Genomic DNA, 10,094 nt, shown 5'->3' with positions numbered 1-10,094 from the left:
CTTTTGAACCAGAAGAAAAGGGCTTTTAAAGGCGGTGATCAGCATGAGCTCAAGCATGTGTAGAAGGAACTCCGAGTTCAGCTCAGGGCGGCGAAGAAGCAATACAGGAGAAAGCTGGAGCAGAAGTTGCAGAATAACAGCATGAAGGAAGTGTGGGATGGGATGAAGATCATCACTGGCTGCAGCTCGAAGCGGGGTGCCACCATCAAGAGAGACGTGGAGAGAGCAAACCAGATGAACAACTTCTTTAACAGGTTTAACCACCCAATCCCACTCTCACCTCTGAGTACTGCACCCTCCACCCATCCTTCTGCTGATACCAGCATAGGAGAGAGTTACCCCCACCCACAATTACAGAAGCTCAGGTGAGCAGAGAGCTGGGGAGACTTCGTGCCAGCAAAGCAGGGGGTCCAGCTGGAGTATCGCCATGACTGCTGAAGGCCTGTGCGTTGGAGCTGGGGAGTCCTCTACAGCACATCTTCAACCTGAGCCTGGAACAGGGGAGAGTGCCAAGGTTTTGGAAAACATCTTGCATCACCCCAGTCCCAAAGGTATCATGTCCTAGTGAGCTGAATAACTTCCGGCCTGTCGCTCTGACGTCACATCTGATGAAGACCATGGAGTGGCTGCTGCTTCACCTCCTGAGGCCACAGGTCTGCCACGCTCTTGACCCTCTGCATTTCACATACCAGAAAAAGGTGGGAGCAGCGGATGCCATCATCTATATGCTACACCAATCCCTCTCCCACTTGGACAAAAGTAGTGGTGCTGTCAGAATTATGTTTCTGGACTTCTCTAGCGCCTTCAACACTATCCAACCTCTGCTCCTTAGGGACAAGCTGACAGAGATGGGGGTAGATTCATACCTGGTGGCATGGATCGTGGACTATCTTACAGACAGACCTCAATATGTGCGTCTCGGAAACTGCAGGTCTGACATTGTGGTCAGCAACACAGGAGCGCCGCAGGGGACTTTATTTTCTCCGGTCCTGTTCAGCCAATATACATTGGACTTCCAATAAAACTCAGAGTCCTGCCACGTGCAAAAGTTCGCTGATGACAGTACTATCGTGGGCTGCATCAGGAGTGGGCAGGGAGGAGTATAGGAACCTAATCAAGGACTTTGTTAAATGGTGCGACTTAAACCACCTACAACTGAACACCAGCAAAGCCAAGGAGCTGGTGGTGGATTTTAGGAGGACCAGGCCCCTCATGGACTCCATGATTATCAGAGGTGACTGTGTGAAGAGGGTGCAGACGTATAAATACCTGGGAGTGCAGCTGGATGATAAATTGGACTGGACTGTCAATACTGATGCTCTGCGCAAGAGAGGACAGAGCCAACTATACTTCTTTAGAAGGCTGGCGTCTTTCAACATCTGCAATAAGATGCTGCAGATGTTCTATCAGATGGTTGTGGCGAGCGCCCTCTTCTACGCGCTGGTGTGCTGGGGAGGCAGCATAAAGAAGAGGGATACCTCACGCCAGGACAAACTGGTGAGGAAGGCAGGCTCTATTGTAGGCACGGAGCTGGACAGTTTGACATCCTTGGCAGAGCAACAGGCGCTGAGCAAGCTCCTGTCAACCATGGAGAATCCACTGCATCCACTAAACAGTATCATCTCCAGACAGAGGAGCAGCTTCAGCGACATATTGCTGTCACTGTCCTGCTCCACTGACAGACTGAGGAGATCGTTCCTCCCCCACACAATGCGACTCTTCATTTCCACCTGGGGTAAACTTTAACATTATACAAAGTTATTGTCTGCTATACCCGCATTTTTATCACTCTTTAATTTAATATTGTTCTTTATCAGTATGCTGCTGCTGGAGTATGTGAATTTCTCTTTAGGATTAATAAAGTGTCTATCTATCTATCTATCTATCTATCTATCTATCTATCTATCTATCTATCTATCTATCTATCTATCTATCTATCTATCTATCTAAATGACTGAAAATGTTGCCTGTTCAAGGATGTTTGTCTATTTATTGTAATTGTGGCAAAACAAGCACTTTATTATTTTTTCAACAGGTTAAGACTTGTTTTGAAAGTTGGAGTGTTTTCTGTTATTTATTTGCTTCATTAAAGAGACAGAGATCACATTTTTCTTTTTTAAATATTTTGTCACAATGGTATGTATGATGTGTGATAGGGATTTGCTCAGAGCTCCACAATGCAAAGCAGGGCATGCATGCACTACCAATTTAATCGCTCATTTTGACTGTTTTTATTCCTACTGTCTTCCTTTGAATATTTGCGAACTGCTTTGAACATGGGAAAGGTGCTATATAAATAAAGTGTAGTATTGTTATTATTATAACTGAGGATCTGTCCTTTGCTGACAGGGGACTAGAAGGCTATTGGATGTGTACTAGAGGAACATACTGAATACAACATATTCTAAATTGAAATTATGTCTGTCAAGCTAAATGTGTAACAATAAACTAATTTGCAATTGCAATATTTCAGAGCTTCTTTTTGATTTGATATACTTTATTAATCCTTAAGTGGTAAATTGTCTTTTCACATGATCTTTGGCAGTCAGAGCACAGTGTGAGCCATTGTACAGCATCCAAGAGCAATTTTCAGGTTAAGGGGCTTGCTCAAGAGCCAAAAGGAGTACTATTTCTTCTGGCAGTAACAGGATTTGAACCAGCAGCCTTTCAGATACCAGATGAGATCTTTATTTACTGAGCCACCACTTTCTGTGATTTCAGTTTGTGTATTGGAAGAGACAGTTGCTTTGGGCAGGACGGGTTACAGAATTTGTTGATACATCACATTGATACTGTGAGACAGCAGTGCAAACACTACGCCATGGATGCTACGTATAAATACATTATTAACATATTTACATTAGCCGAGGCCTTAAAAAATTGAGAAAAAAACCACCTTTGAGACTTCTTTTAGTAATATAATGCGTCCGTAGGGGGCGGGCCACCCTGGTCATCCCTTAAACTCTACCCATGCTTCAGACGCAGTGAGGGTACACATCATTCGCTAGCTTTACATTATGAACTGATAATATGCATTTTTATTTTTTTACTGAAACTATAAGACACATAGAGGAACAGTAATGCATATGTCCAGAGTTTTCATTACCCATATTTTTTACACACAATAAAATAAACCAGATAGTCACACCCAATTTCAACCATTCCTGAATGACCAGATGTAGTGTTACAGTCAATATAAGGATACCTAATTTAGAAACTGTAATGTATTATGTAGGGCAATTATTATTTTGAAATCTGATTTGTGAAGCTGAATGTGTGTTTAACAGCTATGCAAATCCACACTGTTGAACCTGTCTCCCTCAATGCTTTCACAGCTTCCCCATTTTTATAGCTGAATACCATTGTTTCTAAACTTTTCCCTTTGGAGAAATATATTTAGTGGCCACACCTGTGCTTTGCCAGCGAAATATCCCTTGAAGGCATTTTTTGGGTTGTATGCAGTTCTACTCCCAACTGTGTATTTAGTCAGTGAAATTTTAATTCGGGTCCAAATTTTTTCCCCCAGGGGAATTTTTTAGTGACTGCACCTGCCCTTTATTTTACACCGGGCAACACTAGCTAACCCTGCAAATGCTCTCTAGTGGTGATATAATGCATTCTATTGTGCTGCTGTAGAGATTTATGTATGCTGCTTAATTTGGAAGTCTGTACTGAGTGATAATCCAACAAAGGAGAAGGACCTGCTTTGCATTCCCTGTTGTCATCTGCTGTCACTTGTAAGGAATAGCTCAGGTTTCATCCATCTCATTTTCACATCCTCACACACAGAGGCTGGCCATAAACCTGGGGCAGATACTTATCCAACTTCACTAAAAGGAACTTTTCTTTTTTAGCCGAGCAAGTGGACCTCTGACTTTTACGCCACATCTGGGGGGGTATGGTATTATACAGATGCACACTATCTTTCTCAGTCTGGCTCTGTTCTTAACATCTCTTATGTTTGTCCTTCTTGTGAATGATTCCAAATTAGCCTCATGCTTCTAAGGGTCTAATGTTTCTCTATTTTACGTTCTCACAGGTCTGAAGAGAATGCTTATCTAGCTTCACTAAGGGAGTAAAGCAGGCTGCTGTGCAATACAAAATTTGTGTATTCTCATCCTGCTGCTGCTTTCTCAAAGATAATGGGTAGCTGTGAGGGGGAGGGTTAAGTGCAGAGGAGGCTGAGAGGGAGAGCCTGCTGCTACGTAAGAGGCATCCTCTCAGTCAGTAAAGGCCATTGGGCTTATGGAACTCTCTTTTAGCACAGCAGCAGAAAAGATGGCTATGTAATCCAGTGGCTTGAGCTTGATCCCTGCTGCTCTCTCAGGGTGGTTGAGTGACCAATAAGGGGATCAAATTCTTGAACAGACAAGCCAGCGCCATTGAATGTCAGTAAATACCATAACAGTATTCCTATTCAGGTACTGAATGTTATATTTTTACATTTGTTAATTATTAACCTCATGATGGACATAGCCGTCTAATCTGTTAAAGTCCAGTAAGATGGCAGCTGGTTGTTCCATGTAACACACTGCCTCCTCCATCTCTCTTTTATTTTTCATTTCCACCCCATTCTGACAGGCATCAGGTTCAAAACCCCACTACTAGCCTACATTGAAGCCAAAAGTTCCAACTTGACTAAACCATGACTCTTATGAAATTCTTATGAAAGTCCTGGACAATTTCAACCCTGATTCCATAATAAAGAAATACTGTATGTATTTTATGTGCCTGTGCAACCAAGAAGTCTGAACATCACCCTTAAAAATATGTTGAAAGTGGAGATGGTCGCAAGATCTTGAGCCATAATGACTACTCTCACTGCTTCTACATCTGTTTTTGTCTTGTACTCTACCTCACAGTTGCTTCCAGAAAATCCTGGCCTCTGTCCTGGTGTCCCCCAGGGAGAAGTTCGATCAACTGAGAATGAAAATCGAAAAAAGCTGCAAAGAACCACTGCTGATATTTGTGTTTGTACTTCATGAGAACCCTCAGTTCCAAGATACGGTTCATGGTTGACTTCTTAAATGTAAAACCAGACTGCTCCTGTCACTGGTAGGTTAGCAAGTGATCACGATCTTATTGAAGATGACCCTAGCAAGGACCTTACCCGACACAAAGAGCAGTGTTATCCCCCTGCAGTTGACATAATTCAGGCGATCACCCTTCCCTTTCCAGATAGGGATGACAAGTCCTGTTTTCCAGCCAGTTAGGATGACTGTCTCCTAAATGGAAGCAAAGATTGCTTGCAATGCAAGGAGGACAGTCTTACAACCAGCCTGGAGAAGTTGACCCCAGATACCACAGATCCCTGTAGCCTTCCCTACCCTCGGTTGCTCAGTTACTCAGTTACTCAGTTACTCGAAGTTGCTGGATATCATGGCTGGCCTGTACAGTGGTCCTGTTAGTGTTGTGCAGAGTGAAGGCAAAACCTCTGCACTTTTCCCAGTTGATTCTGGAGTTTGTCAGAGGTGTGTTCTTGCTCCTACTCTGTTCAGTGCTTGCATGGACAGGGTGTTGGGCAGGTTTGTGAGGTCCAGTGGCTGTGGGGCATCTGTTAGTGAAGAAAGATTCAGTGATCTTGGCTTAGCTGACGATGCTGTGATCTTCACAGAGTCAATGGTGGCTCTGATTGGTGCACTCGAGAGACTGAGTGAAGAGTCTGAGTGTCTGGGCTTGTGAGTGTCCTGGATAAAAACCAATATCCACGCCTTTAATGACTTCTTGGGCACAGCCACCAGCAGTGTGTCTCTCTGTGGAGAGAGTGCCGACCTTGTCAAGAGGTTTACTTACCTCAGCAGTGACATTCATGTCTCTGATGAGCCTTCCTATAAAGTCAATAGACAAATTGGGAAAGCATGAGGTGTCATGAGGTAGCTGGAAAGAGGTGTGTGGCGTTCCTGATATCTTTGCAAAAGGACAAAGGTCCAAGTCTTTAGAGTCCTATTTCTTCCTATTTTTATATATGGTTGCAAGACATGGATGATATCCACTGACCGTAGACAAAGACTGGACTCCTTCGGAACTGTGTCTCTTCAGAGAATCCTAAGGTACCGCTAGTTTGACTTTCTGTTGAATGAGCGATTGCACATGGAGTCCTGAATGAGGCACCCGCATTATCTGCATTGTTAGGGTACGTTAGTTATGGCACTTTGGCCAAGTGACGTGACTCCCAGAGGGTGATCTGGCTCACAGGATCCTCAGTGTTGAGGACCCGAGCAGATGGACCAGGCCAAGGGGTCGTCCACATAACACCTCTCTGTGGCAGATAGTTGGGGGGATGGGGGGGGCAGTTAACTGGATCACATATCCACCTGAGGGATTGCCAACCTGGATTCTGAGCTGTTTCGTCGTGTGGCATGGGTGGCAACATGCTGTACTGGTGCATGCTCCCCAACCTGACCTGACCTGACCTGTCTGTCCTGGTGAGGAGTTATGGAGATGCTGTTTTACTTCTTTTGAATATAATGAGATCCTCCACGGTACTCACATGGCATGACTCTAAATAAGAGCATTCACCTTCATGGCTGGAGACATGACTTTCCTTCTGTTCACCACAAATTCAATTCACCTTGCATTTCTTCTGGTAATCTGGTTAGTAGACATGACAATTTGATTGCCTGATTCTGCTGGAGATACCTGAAACTAGCTTCAAATTCCCGTGTTTGCACCGTTAGTCAAAATTATTTTAATGATACCGCAACAAGCTGCAATCCACTTCAGTGCCATACCTATTCTGCTATTCAGGGACAAAGTTAAAGTGCAGTTTTGTAAAAAGCAGATGAGATATTGTAAATGTACTATATGAGTTGCACCAGAACAAATTACTCTATTTAACTGGTCTTTTCTGTCACCCAAAAGACTGTGTGCCAGGATATTTGTGACCTTGTGTGAAACTTAAAAATAACTTCCATAGTTGGAACACCATACATAAAGTGGTTCCAATAACCATCCATGCAAGTTTTCCAGCAATGATGTATTGTTACCACCAAGACTTACTTAAGCTCAAGAACAGTTTCATGTGACATCCACGTACTGACAGGAATATTAAAGACTTCTATGTTTACCTCATCATGCCTGCTTTATTGCCCCATGTAGCCTTGTTACTAAATGTAGCTGGACCTTTGTAGGCCCTGCAATACCAACACTGCTTCATGACTTTTTATGTGATTGAATTTTAATAAATTTAAACAAGACTCATCAATAAAATTCAAACATAGTAAACAAGAAAAACTAGTGCAACAGCATGATATAATCCCCACACATTCCACCCAGAACACCCTGTAGAAAAAGTTCCTAAATGGACAAAGACTTTATGGTTATTTATGCCCTGTATGGACTGGGGTACCCTTTGTTGGACTTTTATAGATGTTCTCAGCTCTTCTCCTGAATAAGTCTGGTGTATATTTTGGCCAGTGATAATGATTAAGAGGGTTTACAGGATTTGTATAATATAAAGGCATAAACCTCAGCTCTACATGGTGTATCATCACATTATCAAATCACCTAACCAAAAGGTACCAACTAAGCTCTTATGTTCTTTGTCCAAAGGGGGTTAAGAAGAAATGTCAAAACTAGCTACGCACCTGTCACTTACAGCCTCTTATGTATCTCAGTGTCCATATTGTACCCCATGTATTCAGCTCTATGGTCCTCTATCAGCAGGCTGCTTTGCTGACTGGGACTGTCTTTACTTTCAATTCTTTACTTTAAACCAGCTTACCACTAATAGAGGACTTCTCAAAATCGATGCAAGTTAGACAAGGAACGAAGAATCTAAGCTTCTCAGTGATTCTAGTAACAGTCAGACAAAGTCAAGGCTTTAACATTGTAATTGAAAATTATATTTATTTGCACCAAAACCATTAACAGCTAATATATAGTGACTCAAAAAAATCATACAAACTGGGTGTGTCAAGTCTCCAATCAGGCCAAGCATTTTTGGGTGGCTTCTTTTCTTGTAGGCCATGTGTTCTCAGACAAAATAAAGATATCTTGAGAGACAGATAGAGAACTCTTTAGTAGTTTTTAAAAGCAGTAGATGGATGGGGAGGGCTCCTCTAAAATGTGTCTTCTTCTACAACAGCAGCAACCACACCCCAAAATGTCTTGCCCCAAATGAGCAAACATATAAAACACCTGGCATACTAGTTTCCATCTTAACAGGGCATGCTGACATTATTTTCTGCATTTTCTCACAGTACAGAAAAATGTTTCCGGCATCATTATCAAAGCATCATAATCAGATATCATTACCAAAAAAGTATAAAATAATAACTCTTGATTCCTTCATCATGTTTAAACTCCCCCCGTATGCACTGTGCTTTGGTTCAGCTTGACAAGACTTCAACAAACCTCTTACCTAATAGTTTAAAGTATCTGTTGTAAATATATCCTTTCAACACGACCAGTCAAATAGTAAGGTTGAAAAGTTCAACTAGACCCTTTGGAAGAGTACTAAGCCACACAGAGTGCCAAGTCTTCTCCAACACTCTTGCAATACAAAGCAACATGGCATTTGACTTCAGAGGCCTTACCAGTCTCTCTAATGGCTATGACCTGTTATTGCCTCTAAACAGAGGTGAGCCCAATGGAACTAGAATACAATTAAAAAAATAGAAATTAAACATAATGATTTTAAGTACTGGTTTTGGCAGGAAAAAAACACATGCCACCAGTGCAGTGACAACAAGATGCTGTCATCTTTGCCGAAGGTTGTTTGTTTAATCATGTTATCAGATCACCTCTGACATGTACTTAATGCAAAATGGACCAACATACAGTACCTCAGATCTTTTCCAGAAGTGGGGTAAGAAAATTTTTTTAAAAACTTCTGTTCAGCTGTTCTGTGCTGCTGCACTCCATAAGTTTCACCCTCAGCACCTCCATGGCAGGCTGCTCATTGACTTGGGCGGTGTTTCCTTTTAAACCTTTACTTCAATCCAGTCTACCGCCAATAGTGCACTTCACAAAGGTGTACTTTTTTTTACCCTGAAGGGGCTTCAGGCACATAATGAATGAAAAATGTAATCCTAGCTCACTTGTAAAGGTTGGACATAAAGACACTGGCTTTAAGCTTTCACTCAAAAACTGTAGTTATTTGCATGATAACTAATAAGTACAAATTGATACACAGAGTCATACATTGATGGTGGTTAAAATCTTCATGAAATTTCTTTAGCAACAGAAAGAGTCAGGTGGTTCAATTCTTTAGTTACAGAGTATGTGTTCTCAATCCAACCGAAAATATTTGCTTTCCCTATCCATTCTTGCCTAAACAATCTGGCTCACTGTCTCATAACTGCTATCAGGGAGCACTGACATGTAAAGTTAACTGAAACACACATTCAAAGTATGTACATACTGTAAAATAAACCACAAAATGTTACAATAAATCTTTATTACTAATAAGCAAAAAAAAAAATCTTTCCACAGTCAGCTCAAGGTTATTTCTGTGGGACTTAAAGCTAACTAAGCAAAATGCTCTATAATCTCAATTTGTGTTCCAACTTTCCCCAGCATGCCCTTCACTCCTGTTCAACTTGACAAGACTTCAGGCTAAAGGGCTATCACCTGACATCAGTGTATTATTCAGGCAATGCTGTAGCCAAAGGCAACAACATTTCATCTGATGGTAACTGTTTGATCCCTGTCTATTAAAGCTATGAAGCAACACTGCCCCATAAAGGAATTCTAAATAAGAGATTTACATGTGCGGGAACTAGGGGACACAAGCTAGGGTTAAAACTAGAATGTGTGGTCAAGGGAAGCAGGTTGATGGTGAAATCTATCACTAATTGGGACTAATATTGGATACATTCTACAAAGTATTAGCTCAGAAGAATACATTTGATGGATGACTCATAACCGCATTAATCTATAACCAGCACAAGAAGAACAGCCTGACACTCACTTTCTGAGAATAATATCATGAGCCCTGACACTCAGTGAATTTTTAAGAAATCCAAGGAAGAGTTTAACTAGTGAGCATTGCTAGCATTTCGACAGACCTGCTTTGTGGAGACCCTTTGCTGCAGCAGGGTCACAGTTAGTGACAAGAAGGGAAATGTTAGGACCTGAGACATAAATAATGT

This window comes from Polypterus senegalus, chromosome 3 (genome assembly GCF_016835505.1).
Source record: "Polypterus senegalus isolate Bchr_013 chromosome 3, ASM1683550v1, whole genome shotgun sequence".
Classification (NCBI taxonomy): Eukaryota; Metazoa; Chordata; class Cladistia; order Polypteriformes; family Polypteridae; genus Polypterus; species Polypterus senegalus.
The sequence above is the reverse complement of the archived record's forward strand: the minus strand, read 5'-3'. Positions refer to the sequence as shown.